Below are 22,571 nucleotides of genomic sequence, written 5' to 3'. Positions count from 1 at the left end.
AAGAGCTAATAAACGAAAAACTGTTGGTAGAACAGTTATTGAAATCAATCTAATAACAGGCAATTAAATTTATAAACATAAATATTTTGTGTATATGTATCAATGATAGATGACAGATATAGAACTGTCTTAAAGAAGCATTCATGAATGTTTCTAAATAATTACTGCTCTTGCTATCTTATATTCAGGAGTTCAAGACCTAGATCTTCCAGGTAAATCTCCAAAATCATACACTCAAATCAGGCAAGCTGCACAAACTCTTGATAATCCAGGAAAGACCATGTAAAACAATGAAATTATTCAAAGGGTAAAAGAGCAAACAAACAACAACAATAAAAAAATTAAAGAAAAAAAAAAACCCTACTGCCCAATTTAAAATAGGTCTCTTGAGATTTTGTTACTTTAAGGTCATTAATGCATCTTCTCCAAATAGTTCTTCTCATAAGTAAATGAATTATGGAAATGATAAACAGTATCCCAATGAAATCATATTTGGTATAGTAATTTTCAAAATGTTATTTTTTCCAGATAATATCTACAGGTAACAATGTATAACATCACTCAAATCCTAAAAATTGTAATACTTTCATATACTCTTCAAAAGGGTCAGAATACATAGTGAGAAGACATATAAGCACTACCTGCTCATTTGCAACAAAAAAAAGCTTGCTCACACATAGACATTCACACCTAGTTTTGCAAATGTGTCAAATGAATCTCTCCTTCAGTATGCAGGGGCACTGTGGCTATAATTCCACTCATTCACTGTCAAAATTCAGTCTTAAATCAGTCCACTTTCCTCAGGGGGCTTAGAAACAATCTCCTATCTTTAATTTTTTTTAGGAAAGACACTGTAATTTTTCTGTACAAACAATTGCAAATTCATCCCACATGAATATACATAGTACGTGTGTTTCTAGAACTTATATTTAAAATATATTCTCAGTGTATTACAGAGTTCTCACTTATACTAACTAAACACAATGCCTAGAAAAGTGTGTGCTTAGCTAGAAAGTATAGTTGAAAGAAAATGTTACTCTAGAACCAGTTGACTAAGATTTTTTTTTTTTCAGTTTTTTACTTTACATCCAAGTGAGTCAGCATATAGTGCAATAATGATTTCAGGAGTAGAATCCAGTGACTCATCCCTGACATATAATACCCAGTGCTCCTCCCAACAAGTGTCTTCCTTAATGTGCCTTGCCTATTTAGCAATCCCCCACCCAAAACCCTCAGCAACCCTCAGTTTGTTCCCATATCTAAGAATCTGTTATGTTTTGTCCCCCTTCCTGTTTTCATATTATTTGTTTTCCTTCCCTTATGTTCATCTGTTTTGTATCTTAAATTCTACATGAGTAAAGTCATGATATTTGCCTTTCTCTAATTGTGCTTATCATAATACACTCTAATTACATCCTTGTTGTTGGAAATAGCAAGATTTCATTCTTTTTGATTCCCGAGTAATACACCATTGTGTGTGTATGTATGCACGCGTGTGCGCGTGCGAGTGTGTGTGTGTGTGTCTGTGTATATATACACATATGTCACATCTTTTTTATCCATTCATCTGTTGTTGGACATTTGGGCTCTTTCCATACTTCAGCTATTATCAATAGTGCTGCTGTAAACACTGGGGCGCATACGCCCCTTCGAAACAGCACACCTGTGTATTTGGATAAATACCTAGTAGTGCAATTGCTGAATTGTAGGGTAGTTCTATTTTTTATTACTTGAGGACCCTTCATACTGTTTTCCAGAGTGGTTGCATAAGTTTGCATTTCCACCAGGAGTGCAAAAGTGTTTCTCTTTCTCCATATCCTAACCAATATGTGTCATTGCCAGAATTATTAATTTTAGCCATTCTGACTGGTGTGAGATGGTATCTCATTGTGGTTTTGATTTGTATTTCCTTGAAGATGAATGATGTTGAGCATTTTTTCATGTGTCTCTTGGCAATATAGATGTCTTTTTTGGAAAACTGTCTATTCATGTCATCTGCCCATTTCTTCACTGGATTATTTGTTTTTTTGGGTGTTGAGTTTGATTAAGTTCTTTATAGATTTTGGATACTAACCCTTTATCCCTTTATCTGATATGTCATTTGCAAATAATCTTCTCCCATTCCATTGGTTGTCTTTTAGTTTTGCTGATTATTTCCTTTGCTGAGCAGTAGCTTTTTATCTTGATGAGGTCCCAATAGTTCATTTTTGCTTTTGTTTCCTTTGCCTCTGGAGACATGTTGAGTAAGAAGTAGCTGCAGCCATGATCAAAGAGGTTTTTGTCTACTTTCTCCTCTAGGATTTTGATGGCTTCCTATCTTACATTTAGGTCCTTCATCCATTTTGAATTTATTTTTGCATATGATGTAAGGAAGTGGACCAGGTTCATTCTACTGCATATTGTTGTCCAGGTTTCCAAACACCATTTGCTGAAGACACTGTCTTTATTCCATTGGATATTCTTTCGTGCTTTGTCAAAGATTAGTTAACCATATGTTTCTGGGTCCACTTCTGGGTTCTCTATTCTGTTCCATTGATCTAAGTGTCAGTTTTTGTGCCAGTACCATACTGTCCAGGATTATGATGCCTCCAGCATTGGTTTTCTTTTTCTGGATTGCCTTGGCTATTCAGGGTATTTTCTGGTTCCATACAAATTTTAGGGTTGTTTGTCCTAGCTCTGTAAAGAATGCTGGTGTTATTTTGATAGGTATTGTATTAAATATGTAGATTGCTTTGGATAATATCAACATTTTAATAATATTTGTTCTTCCAATCCATGAGCATGGAAAATTTTGCCAATTTTTTTGTGTCCTCTTCAGTTTTTTCATAAGCTTTCTATACTTTTCAGCATATAGATTTTTCACCTCTTTGGTTATACCTCCTAGGTATTTTATGGTTTTGGTGCAATTGTAAATGGGGCTGATTCCTTGATTTCTCTTTCTGTTGCCTCATTATTGGTGTATAGAAATGCAACCGATTTCTGTGCATTGATTTTATATCCTGTGACTCTGCTGAATTCACGGATCAGTTCTAGCGTTTTTTTGGTGGAATCTTCTGGGTTTTCCATATAGAGTATCATGTTGTTTGTGAAGAGTGAAAGTTTGACTTCCTTCTTGCTGATGTGGATCCCTTTTATTCTTTTGTGTTGTCTGATTGCTGAGGCTAGGACTTCCAATATTATGTTGAATAACAGTGACAAGAGTGGACATCCCTGTCATGTTCCTGACCTTAGGGGGAAAGCTTTCAGTTTTTCCCCATTGAGGATGATATTAGCAGTGGGTCTTTAATATATGGTTTTTATGATCTTGAGGTATGATCCTTCTATCCCAATTTTGAGTGTGTTTATCAAGAAAGGATGCTGTATTTTGTCAAATGCTTTCTCTACACCTATTGAGAGGACCATGTGAGTCTTGTTCTTTCATTTATGAATGTGATGTATCACACTGACTGACTTGTGGATATTGAACCAGCCCTGCATCCCAGGTATAAATCCCACTTGATCATGGTGAATAATTCTTGTAACGTATTGTTGGATCCAGTTGGCTAGGATCTTGTTAAGAATTTTTGTGTCCATGTTCATCAGGGAAATTGGTCTATAGTACTCCTTTTTAGTAGGGTCTTTGTCTGGTTTTGGAATCAAGGTAATGCTGGCCTCATAGAATGAGATTGGAAGTTTTCCTTCCATTTCTATTTTTTTTGAACAGCTTCAAGAGAATAGGTGTTAACTCTTCTTTAAATGTTTTGTAGAATTCCCCTGGAAAGCCATCTGGCCCCAGACTCTTGTTTTTTGGGAGATTTTTGATTACTAATTCCATTTCTTTCCTGGTTATAGGTCTTGTTCAAATTTTCTATTTCTTCCTCTTTCAGTTTTGGTAGTGTACATGTTTCTAGAAATTTGTCCATTTCTTCCAGATTTCCCAATTTATTGGCATATAATTGTTAATAATATTCCCTTATTATTGTTTGTATTTCTGCAGTGTCGGTTGTGATCTCTCCTCTTCCCTTCTTGATTTCATTTATTTGGGTCCTTTCCTTTTTCTTTTTGATCAAACTAGCTAGGGGATTATCAATTTTGTTAATTCTGTCAAAGAACCAGCTCCTGGTTTCAATGACCTGTGCTGTTTTGTTGAATTTGATAGTATTGATTTCTGCTCTCATATTTATCATTTACCATCTTCTGCTCGTTTTGGATTTTATTTGCTGCTCTTTTCCCATTTCTTCAAGGTGTAAGGTGAGGTTGTATAGCTGAGACATTTCTTCCTTCTTTAGGAAGGCCTGCATATTATATAATTCCCTCTTATGACAACCTTTGTTGCATCCCAGAGGTTTTAGTCTGTGGTGCTATCATTTCCATTGGCTTCCATGTACTTTTTAATTTCCTCTTTAATTTCTTGGTGAACACATTCACTTTTTAATAGGATGTTTTTTAGTCTCCAAGTATCTGTTGTTTTTCCAAATTTTTTCTTGTGGTTGATTTCGAGTTTCATGGCATTGTGGTGTGAATATATGAACAGTATGATCTTGATCTTTTTTGTACTAGTTGAGGGCTGATTTGCGTCCCAGTATGTGATCTATTCTGGAGAATGTTCCACGTGCACTCGAGAAGAATATGTATTCTGATGTTTTAGGATGAAATATTCTGAAAAATCTGTTATGTCCATCTGGTCCAGTGTGTCATTCAAAGCCATTGTTACCTGTTGATTTTCTATTTATCTGTCCATTGCTGTAAGTGGGGTTTTGAATTCCCCTACTATTATGGTATTATTGTCAACACATTTCTTTATTTTTGTGACTAATTGATTTATACATTTGGGTTCTCTGTGTTGGGAGCATAAATTTTTACAATAGTTAGATCTTGGTGGACGGACCCCTTAATTATGATATAATGCTCTTCTTCATCTCTTGATGCAGTCTTTATTTTAAAGTCTAGATTGTCTGATATAAGGATGGTCACTCCGTCTTTCTTTTGTTGACCATTAGCATGATAGATGGTTCTCCATCCCCTTACCTTCAATTTGAAGGTGTCTTTAGGTCTAAAGTGGGTCTCTTGTAAACAGCAGATAGATGGATCTTGTTTTCTTATCCATTCTGGTACCCTATGTCTTTTGATTGGAGCATTTAATCCATTGACGTTTAGAGTAAGTACTGAAAGATATAAACTTATTGCCATTGTGTTGCCTGCAGAGTTGTAGTGTCTGGTGGTGTTCACTGGTCCTTTCTAGTCTTTGTTGCTTTTGATCTTTTTTGTTTTGTTTTGTCTTTTCTGCCCTCAGAGAGTCTCCCTTAAAATTTCTTGCAGGATGACTTGATGGTCACAAACTCCATTAGTTTTTGTCTGGGAAACTCTTCACCTCTCCTTCTATTTTGAATGACAGCCTTGCTGGATAAAGAATTCTTGGCTGCATGTTTTTCTGATTCAGCACATTGAATATATCCTGCCACTCCTTTCTTGCCTGCCAAATTTCTGTGGATAGGTCTGTGTGAACCCATCCTCCCTTATAGGTTAAGGACTTTTTTTTCCCTTGCTGCTTTCATAATTCTCTCCTTGTCTGTGTATTTTGTGAGTTTGTCTACCATTGTTGATGGTTGCTTTTTTGTTGAATCTAATGGAAGTTCTCTGTGCTTCCTGGATTTTGATGTCTGTGTCTTTCCCTAGGTTAGGAAAGTTTTCCACTATGATTTTCCACACAAACCTTCTACCCCTTTTTCTCTCTTGATCTTCTGAGACTCCTATAATTTGGATGTTATTCCTTTTTAATGAGTCACTGAGTTCTCTAATTCTTATATTGTGTTCTTTTGCCTTAATTTCCCTCTTTTTTTCTGCTTCATTATTCTCCATAAGTTTGTCTTCCATATCACTGATTCGTTGCTCTGCTTTATCCATCCTTGACACCATGGCATCCATTCAAGGCTGAATCTCAGTTATAGCATTTTTAACTTCATCCTGACTAGATTTTACTTCTTTTATTTCTGCAGAAGGGATTCTATCCTTTTTTCAACATCAGCTAGTTCTTATTATCGTGATTCTAAATTCTTGTTCAGACATCTGCCTACACATATGTGGTGATTAAGTCCTTGGCTGTCATTTCTTCCTGTTCATTTGGGGTGAATTCCTTCATGTCATCATTTTGGATGAAAAATAAGAATTAATAAAATAAAAATTAAAAATTAAAAAAATCAAAACGACACAAAAATCAAATAAATGAAAGAAACTTAATAGAATAAAGAAAAAGGGAAAGAAAAGAAAATTTTTAAAAAGGAAAACAATGTAAGAAAACGTTTGAAAAATTTGAAAAGTATACAATAATATAAAATGAAAGTAAAATAGACTAAGAAAATTTACAAAAAAGTAATAAAAATATAGCATAAAAATTAAAGGATTTTTTTTATAAAAATGGAAAAAAAAAATCTTTCTGTATCCAAGAATAAGAAAAGAAAAAAAAAACGAATATATGGAGCAGTGAACAGAATGAAATCCAAATGAAATTACATCCAATTTCTCCTAGAAGTAAACTATGAAGCACTTTATAGTCAGTAAATTAAGCAGACAGAGAGACTTGTGGTGGTCTTTTAGAGCTTGGTTTGCACAGCTGGACAGGGCTGGTGTAATGGCTCTGTTCTCCACCAGGTGGCGCTGCTTATCTTACTGGGGTGGATTGGTGTGGCACCTGTGAGTGTGTATGCGGATGCACAGGAAAGGTAACAATGGCATCACCCAACTTTTCAGTCTCTCCCACCAGAACTCTGTGCTCTCACCAACTGGCAATCGAGCACCCCTCCTTTGTCTATAGCTTCTGTCCAATCCTCTCCTCTAGTGTTCGCATCCAACCTGTCAGCCTGCCAGGCAGCACCTCCCTCCCAAATTTTATCTCAGATGGGGCTGTGTTTCCAAACCCCTCATTTCTGAGGGCCCTGTGGCTTGTATCTGCTCAGACTCTCTCGGGAGAGTCTTGCTGAGCAATGGCTGGGCACTGTCTTGTCCCCAGTAACGTACTTGCAATTGTGCTGCTGCAGAGGTTCAGAGACTGTGTTGGGTACCAACTTGGCCCAGAATAAGTTTGTGTGATCACATAGTGACAGAGATTCAGAGATTACGGCAAATTACAACATACAACTGGTGTGAGGTTGCACTGCACACTGGCCTCTTTGTTCCAGTGCCAGCAATCATTTTCTCTGGGGTCCACTAGGATCTTTGCCTGTGGGGAGGCCATATGGCCTCTACCCAATGCCCTCCTAGCATGGGAACTGCTTCTCCCCATGTGGCCCACAGACCTTGCAGACCTTGCTGCCTGCTCCTGGGGATTCTCCCTTCCCACTAGAGCACTACCAGGTATTGAGCTGCAGAATTTCTGATGTTGGGCTCCCCTCCTAATAGAGTCTTAATGGCATTGAAATCCTCTCATTTCTCCTTTCTCCCTTTTATTCAGTCACTTATAGGCATTTCCATTCTTTGTCTTTCTCTCTAGCTACTTTCAGGGGGAGGGCTTTTCCTGTACTCCTCCCTCCCACAATCTCTCTCCTCTCTCTGCAAATACAGCTTCCTACCCTCTGCGGCTTCTCTCTCCCCCAGTTCACTTCTTCACGCCACATACCTGCCGAGTTCTGTGGCTCATGTTATGCAAATTGTTGTGTTTGTCCTTGGATCAATTTTCTATGTGTGCAAAAAGATTTGGTGCTGATCTGGCTGCATTTCAGGAATGACAGAAGCAGAGAACTTCCATGCTGCTCTGTCAGCTTGGCCCCTCCTCAGATAATTTTTGAATAACATGACATATTTTACTCCTTTTACCTCTGTGACTGCTATTCCTTAGCTTTTTCCACTTTTCTTTCTCTTCTCAACACTTAACTATTTAGATTCCCTGGAACTCTGTTTCACAGTTGATTTTGAGTTACAAAATTCCCCTGGTGACCTACTACTTCTTGCCACTACAAGCCCTATCTTCCTGCTCCTCTCCTCAATTCTATATCTCTATTCCAGAATTCTCCCTTAAGTTTCATACACAGAGACCAATATTTTACTTTAATATGTCCATTTTGATGTCTCATAGACACCTAAAACTTAACATATCCTAAACTGAACTTCAGCTCTATTCCTCTGAATTTACTCTTCCTTCTTTAAAAACAAGAATCAGGGGCGCCTGGGTGGCTCAGTCGGTTGAGCGGCCGACTTCGGCTCAGGTCATGATCTCGCGGTCCATGAGTTCTAGCCCCGCATCGGGCTCTGTGCTGACAGCTCAGAGCCTGGAGCCTGTTTCAGATTCTGTGTCTCCCTCTCTCTCTGCCCCTCCCCCGTTCATGCTCTGTCTCTCTCTGTCTCAAAAATAAATAAACGTTTAAAAAAAATAAAAAAAAAACAAGAATCATAGACTTTCAGTTACTTCTTAATCATATATTCAGTATCTCCTTCTCAGATCCTTTTATTGACTTTGAAACATGTTCAATCTTGGCCATTCTTCTTATTTATTTTTAAATGTAATGTTATAAACCCTACATTCTGCTAAGAAATTCCTGATTATGCTTAGTATAGTTTAAGAACACAAGCAAGCATAATTATCTATAACCAGGAATTATTTGTTTGTTTGTTTTTTAAATAGGCTGAATGCCCAACATGGGGCTTGAACTCATGACCCTGAGATCAAGAATTGGATGCTCTATTGACTGAGCCAGACAAGCACCCCCAGGACTTTTTTAAATATGAAAATCTTATCACATCATTTCCTTGCTCAAATCAGAGTACTGAGCTGCAGAATTTCTGATGCTGGGCTCCCCTGCTAATAGAGCCAGGTGCCTCCATGATTTTTTTAAATATGAAAATCTGATCATGTCATTTCTCTGTTTAAATCACATCAATGGCTTAACTATCATTCTTAAAGTTAACACAATAGCTATCAACATGATGGTCAACCCTATATGGTCTGCATTCTGCATTCTCCTTTCCTCTCCAGTCTCATCTCATTCTCTTAGTGCCCTGTACACATCCTTCCTTCTACCACAGAACCTTTTCACATGGTTGGCTCTTTATCTCTCTATGCTTAATCAATTTCATCTCATTCTTAGGTACCAATACTCCTCACTTCCACAGGTAAGCCTTTCCTCACCTCTGGAAGAGGAGAAATCCCTTTTTGTGAGGTCTGTTTATATCATTATATTCATAATACAGTCTCATCTTTCCTTTTATTTCAATAATGGATTGATTTTCTGCCAGACTCATCCCTTTGCCAGTAAGTACCTAGGGGGAAGGGATTATGTCTGTCCTGCTCTCAGCATTATGTTTCAAGCACCTAGGACAGGACTCAGCTAGAGACACTTCATAAATGAATACTTTTTCAATTAAAAGTGCTATAACTACCTGTATTTCACCACTCAAGGCTTTGCTTTGCACGTATTTATTTCCCCAGGATTTATTATCTCCTTGGAACCCAATATGAATTCAATAGATGTTAATAAATATAGACAATTTCTAAAAGTAATTCTAAAGGCAATTTTTCAGTAACAAAGATTCTCAAATATATACAAAGGAGAAACAGTGTCATTTAGGTGTATATTTAGTGATAAAGTCTGTCTATTCACATGGAGTTAATTATATTCTGCCACGACTTGTTTCTGTTTCCACTGACAAATTATTTTTAATACATATTTAAAAAAATATTTCAACACCCCAATGAAACCATACCTATTAATGTCATTAATAATGCTCTTTTGTTACAATTCAATACATCTTTCTTTTTTTTAAATGTTTCTATATTTCTCTGCTTTTTTCTAACACTTTAGATTATCTTTGCTACTTTGACAGCCCCTCAGTGTAGGTAATTAGAATATCATACTTCAGTCACTTCTTGGTTGTTTTCCATTTCATTTTCTATCTGTTGTGCAAATTTTATTCTGCAATCTTCTAGTGTACTAATTAGAAACATTGCTTCAATTAGTATCGATGTATAGATTCCTGACAAATCTCTAAGCTAAACAACAGAAAAAAAATGTATTTGAAAGAAATTATCAATAGTATTGTAACTAATAAAATCTAACTTTTCTTATTTTTTTCCTGTCCTTTTACCTGAAATGTTTGTTAGCAACAATGACCGTACACTTGAATTTTGCTCCCTCTGAACCTCTTAAAATAATCTATCATGGCTTTCTAATTCTCTTTGATCATTGTTATTTATTTATTTATGTCACCTGCTGACTTCTATTTTTCCTGCATTACTCACCTCCCTTCAAAAAGAAAGCATCTCATACTTTCCCAATGTATTTTTTTCCCTCTTGGTTGTTTTTGGCCTCTTTGTACATGTCTTCACACCTCTGACTTCTAGCCTCGTCTCTTGTTCTCTGATAACTGCTTGATGGAGATTTTCATCAGTAAGGCACACGATGTCATATTAAAGTTAGTTCACTAGTACACTCCATTATACTGGCTGCACTGCCTCATATGAATTTTCTCTTCTGATGTTATTTTTAATGCAAGCCACCATCATTCTCCCATAATCCAGACTCAGAAGTCATGTCGTCATTTACTTTTTACTATTTCTCATTACTCCAGATTAAATGACATCAAGAGCTTTAGATTATTCTTTAATTTTCCTTTCACAAAATGACCTTTCCTTTCCAATCCTATTGGCATAATATTTGCTTTATATCCTTATTTATCATTGATTTAACAAATATTGCTTGAGTGCTCATTTTGGCTAAGGTAATGTATGTACCATCTACTATGGAGAACTGCAGCTCTCCTTTATTCCAATCATTCTGTAGCTGCCATCAGACCTGTCTTCATCATGCCATGTCCATGCTAAAATATCCTAGCCAGCTCTCCTCTGAAACATCATTTCAAAATTCTTTAGTTTCTTATTTGGGATCCCATGCAGTCTATACAAAATTATTTTCCTTATTCTTCAAATTCCATATTCCCAATTACTTTCATCATGATTTTGAACTCTTTGTAATATCCAACTCTGCCATGTTCTTTTGATGTTTATTTATTTTTGAGAGACAGAGACAGAGCACAAGAAAGGAAGGGTAGAGAGAGAGAGAGAGAGGGAGACACAGAATCCAAAGCAGGTTCCAAGATGTCAGCACAGAGCCCAACCTGGGACTCAAACCAATGAATCATGACATCATGACCTGAGCTGAAGTCAGGATGCTCAACCAACTGAACCACCCAGGCACCCCCCAACTCTGCCATCTTTTAAAAAGACACCCCCACCCCCTGATATGCATCTTTTTCTGCTCCCATCTTAACTGAAGTGCAGTTCAAAAAAATGTGTACATACCCTATGGTCTTTCTGAACTTCTCAGTTAAATTCTCTTCCTTTGGATCTTTTATTGCATTTTTATACTAAGACACCTATTTATAAATCACTGTTTCGTGTTTCCTTATTAGTTATCATTACTTCTATTCTTTACCTGAATCGTAAGGCCCCTGGGACAGGCTCATCCTGTTTCTCTCAAAATACTAGTTAGAAACCTTTCATGTACTGCTTAATAAAAACTTGTTCATTAATAGAATGTACTTAAAGTTTGGTCTTTTCCAACCATCATATCCTTTAGGAAGAAATGTAGTCATAACATACAATCATAATGAGTTTTTAATATTATTTATTTTGAGAGAGTATGTGTGCACATGTATGAGCACAAGCAGAGGAGGGGCAAAAGGAGAGAAAGAGAGAGAGAGATAGAGACAGAGAGACACAGAGAGACACAGAGGGAGGGAAGGAGAGAGAGAGAAACAATCCTAAGCAGGCTCCATGTTCAGCATGGAACCCAATACAAGGCTTGACACCAAGCTCCATCTCATGACCCTGGTGTCCTGATGTGAGCTGAAATAAAGAGTCTGATGCTTAACAGACTGAGCCACTTAGGCACCCCGAATAATAATGACTTTTAAAATAGAGGGCAAAAATATAAAATCTAGACAAATTAGATTTCATTTTTCTTCACTAGGCACATAGTCCTTTGCTTATGTCACTGCATTTCTTGTATCATCTTTATTACTTTCTCATTTCTCTACCCTTTCTATAAAACTTGTCATATTAATAATCAATTGGGGGCACTGGATGGCTCAGTTAGTTAAACATCCAACTTCAGCTCAGGTCATGATCTCATGATCTGTGAGTCGGTACCCCGCATAGGGCTCTGTGCTGACAGCTGACAGCCTGGAGTCTGTTTCACATTCTGGGTCTCCCTCTCTCTGCCCTTCTTTTCCTAGTTCTCTGTCTTTCTCTCTCTCAAAAGTAAATAAACATTAAATAATCAACTAGATGCTGATTCTTTCTCTGTAACTTTTCTACATTTAAGTATTTACACCTGGACTACTAGAATAGATATACAGCACTTCCTGTCTATTAAATATTAAGAAATAGCTAGTTTCTTGACTTAAAATTTACTACAACCATAGAGGGAATGACCTGGTTGGAAATTCAGTTTCTTGATCCTACACTGCTGTGGGAGGAACGATAAACTCATCGTAAATTGAAAATATCAGAAGTTAAAAATGTATTTAATGCACCTAATATACCAAACATCATGGCTTAGCCTAATCTACCTTAAACATGTTCAGAACTCTTACATGAGCCTACAGTTGGGCAAAGTCATCTCACACAAAGCGTATTTTATAATAAAATGCCTAATATCTCAGGTAATCTAGTGAATATTGTACTGAAAGTGAAAAACACAATGGCTATATGGGTATCAGCCGTTTACCTCCTGATCACATGGTGGATTAGGAGCTCTGGCTCACCTGATGCTGCCCAGCATCAGAAAGAGAATATCTAACTGCGTATCACCAGTCCTTAAAAGATCAACATTCAAAATTCAAAGAATGGTTTCTATTAAATGTGTACCACTTTCACACCTTTATAAAGTCGAAAAAGCATAAATTGAGTCATTATAAGTTGGGGACTGTCTGTATATGTTTTCTGTCATTTGCATTGTGTATGTTTTCTGCTTTTTTTTTTTTCTTGCATTATATATTTGTATGGATCTTCGTTTTCCATTATATGAGATAACTTCACTGTTAAGTTCCACCTCTGCCATTTGTGCAGTTCATGTTGTCAATTCAGTAAAGACTGCTGACTAGAAAAAAAATAAAGCCAACTCACTCTCTTGCATATTTCCAGTAAACATTTTTTTAACCATATTAGCTTTTTAGTACTAGTAATTAAAAAAAATTCTTAACATTACGGAAGTCTGAAAGGTAGATTTATGAAGCTGAGTTAGGGGCCATTGACAGAATTGTACAGTCAGTTATACATAAGAAAATGTAAATGGAAAATAAGTCACAAGGGAAGGAAATATGCAAAAAAAATCAGATACATCTGGGCCAACAGCAATGAAGCTCTGGCCATTAAAATATAGAAGTCACTACTGTACTGGATGTATTCTTGAAATATTTTGTATACCTAAGTTTTTGTGGAAGGAATGTGCCTGCTGCTTATATTATCCAAAAGTAAGAATATAAATTGGGAGGGAATATTGTTAAGGCTTAAAAAGAGAATTCATTTTTCCCTTTGAGATGATTCCCACCATTTAAAGACCAAGTATGGCCCAGTAACTATAATGGTTTGCACAAAGCATATTCTAGTTAATTCTTAAACGCAGAACAGAGCAGCAAAATAGGTACAGAAGACAAAAAACAAAAAACAAAAAACAAAAAACAAAAGAATAACTTTTACTGTGAACTCTAGATTCATAATATCCCAAGGATTCAGCTCTCTTGGGACTGGAGAATTATTCTGGGTGAGCTAAGATAATTTATTTCTAATAGTCGGAAAACAAGGTCCCAAGATATGTGAACCTACAGGACAGCCATCTAGGCTAATACATAAAATTATGCAGCATGGCAAGGAGTGAGAAGGGCTAATACAGACAAATCCTATTGAATGAATATAGAAAGGAACAGAGTTATAGGAAAATTTGAACCTTAACTACTTAATTAATTCACTACATTCAGGAAATGATGAAGGCATTCAGGATGACCCTGTTCCCCTCAATAAAGAGCTTCCATAATACTTAAAAAATATATATAGCATAATATATAAAAAAACAGGATACCAACAAATGTGTGCATATATATTGCTATCAAATAGCATGTATATATACATTTGAAGGTATATATTTAGAATGGTATAGACTTTACTACTTATAACTGGTTTTATCACATAACATTAATTTTATTTTGTTGCTCATATAAATTTAATATTCTGTGCTGATAGAAGGCTATTTGCATGTGAATTTCCATGATTTGTAAAAAGGAATTTTCAGTTGATTATTGTGTAATTGTATAATTAGTCTAATTAGCCTAATTATAACTAATTATGTAATTGATGTAAATATGTTCAGTCTTATAATTAGATGGTGTAATTACAATACACAAGATGATGTCATCAACATCTTTATTAAAGTTCTAGAAAAATAGCAAAAGTATGTGTAGTTGATAAAATTTAAGTACATGTTCCTTTAACATTGACCAAATTATCTGTGATATCTATATTTAAGCTTTTAAAACTACTTTTTGTAAATAAAATAAAAAAGGGAAGGCATTCTATACATTAGTCCGTGGCCATTACCAAAGTTGACATTGAGAAATGAAATAATACCCCTGGCATCAAGCACCATTTCTAGTAAAAGAAACACATTTTCTTTTAAAAGAAATTGGAAATTTTAAAAATACTTATTTTCAGGTATCAGTAAAAAATTAAAATCTTTTTATTCACACTCACTTTTTCCATGTCTAATGACTAATTTATTATGAACTTATGAATTGACAACAATATGTTAGCTTACACCTTCAGTAATGAGTGTAAGTATAAATGTATAATTATTCCTCTTAAACTTATTACATTACATTCTTATGAATTCTATCAGACTTAGAAACTCGGACCAATTTCACCTCAGTAGCATGAGTTATATAAAAAGGTGTAAATAAGATTTTTCTCTCTCAATAGGATGGCGAAGTAAATATTTTATTCAAATTGATATAGTTATTAACTTAATATTAATGGGGAAATTCAATTTAATAAAAACAAGAAATCATTACTGAATAGCAAAACATAAATATCCTAAAAAAATGATTTTCTAATGTTAAAAAATAAGCAGACTATGATCTGTAATGTGAATTCTTCCACAATATGGTCCCAGTATAGTGTTCCAGCTTTACAGTCCACCTATTCCCCACCTTTACCAATTATTGTTCCAGTCAATCTTGGAGATATTGTCATCCTTCTCTATTACTATAGGTACTACTGTTTTCCATCTTGAATGCTCTCTCTGTGGCATTACTGCTTGCCTCTATTTTAAGAATGATGTTTACTTTGTATCATAACCATTATTTACCTTAAGTTCTTCCCACACATATCAACAAAGTAAGAAGAGGAGGAGCCATGCCTAGTAACCTCTATATCTCTAGAAGAGAGTTCCCCAAACCTTGCACATAGTAGATCTTGGTTAAAGTAAATTAAAGTAAAGTAAAGTAAAGTAAACCCAGGATCTTGGGGCACCTGGATGGCTCAGTCAGTTAACCTTCCAACTTTGGCTCAGGTCATGATCTCATGGTTTGTGGGTTCAAGCCCCACATTGGGCTCTGTGATGACAGTTCAGAGCCTGGAGCCTGCTTATTAGCATTCTGTGTCTCCCTCTCTCTCTGCCCCTCCCCTGTTCATGCTCTCTCTCTCAAAAATGAATAAACACTAAAAAATTTGAAAAAAATAACTGGATCTTATTTACATTATAAAGCCACAAGGCTACAGAATATATGAAAATAAATTAAAATATTATTGAATTATTCCAATACAAACAATGTTAATGTGGAAAATTTTTTCATCATAAAGTACACATGGTAGGTGATGGGAAACAACCATCCAAGAAATGAATAACACCAAAGAATTATATCTATATTTATATCTATATATATATATATATATATAATTTATTAAATTCATATATTTATTAAATGAATATACATATATTATATATATTAAATTTACAAAATTATATATATACACACACACACATACATACAAATGCACACATAAAAACTAGCACAATAAGCAACAGGAAAATTAAACACTATTCCTATCTCATTAAAAATACCAAAGCCATTATAGGAAGGCAAATATATCTTGGGAAATATTTCAAGGACACAACACAAAATTAATTTTAAATCTAGAGAAAATTTGATACGTACCAAAACAAGTGATGCCTTTAATTCAATAACACAATTCTGGATAATTACTTAGAAATGTATGGTTTGATCTTCTAATGTACAGAAAAACAACTAGATAATGATAATTTTGTAAGTTAGAACTTACAAAAAAATCATATTTTATCATTATAAAAATGAAGAACACAAGCTAAGTTTATTTTGCTGCTTTCTACTGCTGGTCAACCATAATTCACAGTCCTTCCAAATTTCCAAGGAGGTTAGAAAATACAAATGAGGACACTGTCTACCATCAAGGAGATTCATAGGCAAAAATGTGCCTTATATCATGTTCATCTGTATTATAAAAATCCCAGCCCTGTAATCCTCAACATATCAATTCTACTTTTTTCATTCAACAAAACTTTTAGAGAAATCCTGGTTACTCTGTAGCTATATAACACTAGTAATAATATCATATACACCACCACATCCCTCCTGAAGTAACTTGAACTTGAGCTCGAGCTTCAAAATGGCAGCCCAGAGGCCCAAATACAGAACTCTGGCAATAGGCAGTGCATTTTTTTTTTACAATGTATGCACACATAGCAAGCTTCGCCATTTTTTATTTTCATACTACCAGGAAGATTTACTTATATATGTTACCAGATTAGTCTCAGTGAACATTTGCATTTGTGATTCCTGTCTAAAAGTAAACTTACTATGCCCGTTAAAAAAGAAACACTGGAATTTCAAGGTGGCTATCTACACCTGGCCCCTGAAACATAATTTTTTTTTGTAGGAAACTCTCCAGAATTTATTAAATAAATGGCCAACTTCTTATGCATTTATGATGTATATATGCGTGTGTATATATATACATACATATAAACTCAAAAGCTGTTTCTCAAAAGTTGATGTATCTAAATAAAATTGGCTGAAAAACTTTACATATAATCTCATATTATTTATAAAGCAAATTTACACATGACAAAGCACTAAAATCAAAATGAGGCAGATTGGGGTGCCTAGGTGGTTCAGTCCATTAAGAATATGACTTGTCTCAGGTAATGATTTCACCATTGGGTTCAAGCCCTGCTGTGCTGACAGCTCAGAGCCTGGAACCTGCTTTGGATTCTGTCTCCTTCTCTCTCTGCCCCTCCCCACTCCCCTTCTCTCTGTCCCTCTCTCAAAAATGAAATTTTTTTTAAATGAGGCAGATCGAGTTTTTCTTTGCTTGATTATAACATATTGCCAATATCAGTCACCCATCGTTGAATAGCAGTCTCCTCAAACTGATCTACAGATTCACCACAACTTTATTCAAAATCTTATCAGACTTTTTGTAAAAATTGACAGGATGATCCCAAAATTTAAGTGGAAATGCAAAGCCAAAACATCAGAATCAGTTTTGAAAAAGATGGACACAGTTGTTAGATTTATTCTTTCTGATTTCCAGAGTTATTATAAAGCCACAGTAATTAAGACGGTGTGGTATTGGCATAAAGACAGGCATATAAATCGATAAAACAGAATTAATAGGTCAGAAATAGACCCTAATACACAGGGCCAATTGATTTTCAATTTAAGTGTCAAAGAAATTCAGTGGTGAATGATTTTTTTAATAAATGGTGCTAGAACCCATGTATAACCATCCACAAAAAATGAACCTCAAACATTCCCTCATACCATAAACAAAAATTAACTCAAAATGGGAAAAAAAAAGCTGGTAAATATAAATGAATAATGATTGCTCCAAAGAAGAAAATACTGATATCTTGTTGATTTAAAAATATACATAGAGGGGCGCCTGGGTGGCGCAGTCGGTTAAGCGTCCGACTTCAGCCAGGTCACGATCTCGCGGTCCGTGAGTTCGAGCCCCGCGTCAGGCTCTGGGCTGATGGCTCGGAGCCTGGAGCCTGTTTCCGATTCTGTGTCTCCCTCTCTCTCTGCCCCTCCCCCGTTCATGCTCTGTCTCTCTCTGTCCCAAAAATAAATAAAAAACGTTGAAAAAAATATATATATACATAGAATTAAAATACTAGATGAAAATGACATGAAATACAAAAGGGTAAATATTGTTAAAGTATTCTAAGTTTTTTTTCACTACTGAGGAAGTGATAAAGTAATAATCAAAGATGCAAGGTGTAACTTTTAAGGTAACCGAAACAAGATATTAAGATAATTTAAAACTCCTAGTTGAATAAAGGAGTAAATGTATGACAAATTTAAAAGAAGACAAGAAAAGAGATAAATAAAAGATAATAGGTGGGTCATGTAGAAAAAAAGGATTAAATATAGTAAAAACTAAGATTTGTCTCACCAGCTTAACACAATGAAACCTATATACTGATTACAAGTGACATAACAACACATAAAATATGCAAGTAAAAAAGGTGGATAATTACCATTTTCCCTCCACTCCCCAAATAAACCAAACACTAACCAAAAAGGAGACAAACCAAGAAACACACTCCTAACTAGAGAGAATAGATGACTACCAGAGGGGAGGTGAGTGGGGGGGGGGTGAAACAGGTGATGGTGATAAAGGAGTGCACTTGCTGTGATGAGCACCAGGTGATGTATGGACGTATTGGATCACCATATTGTACACCTGAAACTAACATTACACTCTATGTTAACTAACTGGAATTTAAATAAAAAGTTTTTTAAAAAGCTAGTGTAGTTAAATTAATGACAGACACAAGAGGCTTTAAGTCAAGAAGCATTTTTAGAGGTAAAAATGGACATTCTTAACAATAATCTACCAGGAAAATAATATACTAAGATAATCCACTAGGAAGTTATAAAAATTCTATATCTGTACTAATAATATACCTTCAAAATATATATAATGCAAATATTGAAAACAGACAACTCTACAGCCATATTAATAGACATTAGCCTCTCTAAATAGTTTTTAAAAGAACAGACAGAAAAATTGGAAAATATAAAGGAAATCTGAACACACAATTAACAAATGTGACCAATTTGAAACACAGTAATTGCGAAGTGCACATTCTTGTGTGTGGGCGCACATATACCATTTATGAAAGTAGACCACAGGCTTAGCATAATGCAAGTCTAGGTTAATTTCTAAAGGTTAAAATGGGTCAGAGTATGGTTTCTGATATAACGAAATCAGACAAGAAATCAATTAAAAACTAAGTAGAAAATCGTGAACACTTTGGAAACTAAATACATTAAAATGGATTCAATTATAACATCTTTCTCATTCACATTTCACTAAGCCTTCTTTAATGGGTAAAGAGGGATGGAATTACAGAGAGTGACTCAAGAGTTACTAGTAACTTGGACTCAGTTTTATTTACACCATAGCTAGAAATCCAGACATCTCCATGGAAGTGCTGGCTCAACATTTAACACATATTTATTGAGAATCTTCCATGCATCAGGCAGTGTTTGAGCTGTTGAAAAGATAAAGACTCTATAATTAGTGAGTTTATGTCCAAACACACAAATGGGATAATTTGATGGATTTAGTTATATGAGAAAAATAAAATAAAATAAAACTGGGTATTGGAAAAGTGTAACTGTGGAAGGGAGACATGTTATTTCACAAAGGTCTGCCAGGGAAGACTTTCTGAGGTGATAAAGTCTTCAGTGTTAAGACCCCTGCCATGTTATCTAAGTAAATAGGAGGAAGAATTGATAACATGGAGAATGGAGACCCCAGGGATAGACAAGGTTAGCACCTAGAGATGGTGTAACCAGAACAGTGCGTGAAGTATAGATTAGGTAAGAGAGAAGAAGGCAGAGCAAAGTCAAATAGGATCTAGACTGCAATATATTATTTGGATTTATTTGAAATATTTGGAAGCCACTGGAGGGATTAAGAAGAAAAACATATTTGATCAGATTTACATTTTTAAATAATCAGTCAGATGTCTGGAGTAATAAACCATGGCAGCCAGTTATTCCGCTATTCCAATATTCCATGGAGAGATCATGGAAGTTGTGTGATATAGTTGGACTTGTGTATATTAGGCCTATGTACAGTATATACCATGGAGTATAGAGTAAAACCACTGATAGCATTTTATCTATGAAAAATCCCACACTCTCTATGGCTGTAAGAACTAAAATTTCCATATTTTCCATATGCTGCTGTTTGAGAGTTTCTATCAAACAGAGTTTTTGGCCTACAAAACATGTTTGATATTAACAAGTTAAGTACATACAAAACACAAAAATATTGAAGTACTCCTTGTGCTCCAACATGAATTTTTTGGACACATACAAATACATATTAGCTATTTCAGAAGGAGAGATAAGCAACACAGTCAAATAAGCAAAAGCAGGAAGGACATCTTCATTTTTTAAAAAATTTTTTTAATGTTTATTTTTGAGAGAGACAGAGCACGAGTGGGGGAGGGGCAGAGAGAGAGACACATAATCTGAAGCAGGCTCCAGACTCTGAGCTGTCAGCACAGAGCACAACACGGGCCTTGAACCCACGAACCGTGAGATTATGACCTGAGCTGAAGTCGGATTCTTAACTGACTGAGCCACCAAGGCACCCCAGGAAGGATATCTTTAAATAGGAGCTAAACTGTATGTTATTGGTAATTATCAACTACAGCAGGTGAATCCACAACACAGAATTTGCAAGAAAAGTCTGTTTGTGTCTTAAATACTTTTTAAGAGAACTGATTCAGATGGTTTAAACAGCAGAGTTATGAGCACAGCCACCTTAGAGAAAGCCTGTGTTACATAGTAAAGGCTGATATTCATATCCAAGAAAGTATCAGTAGTGAAATGTTCAAATTAAAAAATTGTTTTCTCATAAGTGAATGGAGGAAGGAAAATAAAGAAGAGAAAATAAAAGTTATTATTAAAAGGAAGAATCACTAGTTATGAGTCTGAGAACTCTTATAAGATGGTTTTTTAGAGCTGGTAACAGAAACTAGCAACAGATTCAAAAGAATGAAAAGTTTGTGCTTGCTTAATAACTTTAAAACAAATTCCTAATTATTTTGGAAGTATATATATTTTTCCAAAAGGTGGACATGGCCCATGTGTTCATGTCCAAGAGATCAGACCCACCTACAGGCAAGAAATAGCTATACAGTATCACCCTTGTATCTGTAAATGTTATCATTTTTCACAAGATTCTAGAGGAAAACATGTTGTTGTTTTTTTAATTCTTAACAATGTACACATTCTAGGCAACCTACGGAATAGGAGAAGATATTTGTAAATGACCTAACTAATAAAGGGTTAGTATCCAAAATATATAAAGAACTTATAAAACTCAACACCCAAAAAACAATCCAAAAAATGGGCAGAAAACAGAAACAGGCATTTCTCCAAAGAAGACATAGAGATGGCCAACAGACACATGAAAAGATACTCATCATAACTTATCATTAGGGAAATGCAAATCAAAACCATAATCATCTCACACCCATCAGAATGGCTAAAACCAAAAACACAAAAAACAGCAGGTGTTGGTGAGCATGTGAAGAAAAAGGAACACTCATGCACTGTTGGTAGGAATGAAAACTGATGCAGCCACTGTGAAAATCAGTATGGAGTTTCCTTAGAAAGTTAAAAACAGAACAACTTTATGTCCCAGCAACCACACCAGTGGGTATTTACCCAAAGAATATAATAACACTAATTCAAAGGGATATCCCTATGTTAATAGCGGCATTATTTAAAATATCCAAGATATGGAAGCAGCCCAATATATAATATTCCATTGTGTACATTAATATATATGTATACAATTGAATTGTATACAATTGAATTGTATACATATTATATATATTCCATTGTATACATATATATTAATGTACACAATGGAATATATATAATGTGATATATGCAGAATAATAAAACAATAAAAAATAATGAAATCTTTCCATTTGCAATGACATGGATGGAGCTAGAGAGTATAAGGCTAAGTGAGATAAGTCAGTCCAAGAAAGACAAATACCATATGACTGCACTCATCTGTGGAATTTAAGAAACAAAACAAATGAGCAATTGGAACAAAAATAAGAGAGAGAGACAGAGAGAGAGAGAGAGAGAGAGAGAGAGACTCTTAATTATAAAGAACAAACAGATGGTAACCAGAGGAGAGGTGGGTGGGAGGATGGGGGAATAGGTGATGGGGATTAAGGAGGGCACTTGTGATGAGCACAGGGTGATGCATGTAAGTGTTGAATCACTATATTGTACATCTAAAACTAATATTACACTGTATGTTAACTAACTAGAATTAGCGTAAAAACTTAAAAAAAGACAACGTACATATTCTAAAAAACATTGACAATAGAAAAATAAAAATAAAAATGGTAGATGATCATTTATCTGATTTCTAAACCTTAGGGCCACCCAAGCAACTAAATACTGCTAACAAATATTTTGTTAATTTTCTAACTAAGAAAAAAAATGATTTAAGTAAAAACTGA

At 35.1% G+C, this 22,571-nt stretch overlaps 1 protein-coding gene across 1 annotated transcript in view; it reads right to left on the bottom strand.

Annotated features, from left to right (window-relative positions):
* The window catches only part of LOC125910313 (MAM domain-containing glycosylphosphatidylinositol anchor protein 2), a 331,066-nt gene that overhangs the window by 301,412 nt on the left and 7,083 nt on the right, over positions 1–22,571 (bottom strand). The gene's annotated exons all lie outside the window — the stretch shown is intronic.

The sequence above is a fragment of the Panthera uncia genome (assembly GCF_023721935.1).
Source record: "Panthera uncia isolate 11264 chromosome B3 unlocalized genomic scaffold, Puncia_PCG_1.0 HiC_scaffold_1, whole genome shotgun sequence".
Classification (NCBI taxonomy): domain Eukaryota; kingdom Metazoa; phylum Chordata; class Mammalia; order Carnivora; family Felidae; genus Panthera; species Panthera uncia.
Note: the sequence above shows the minus strand (reverse complement) of the source record. Positions and strands in the feature narration are given on the sequence as shown.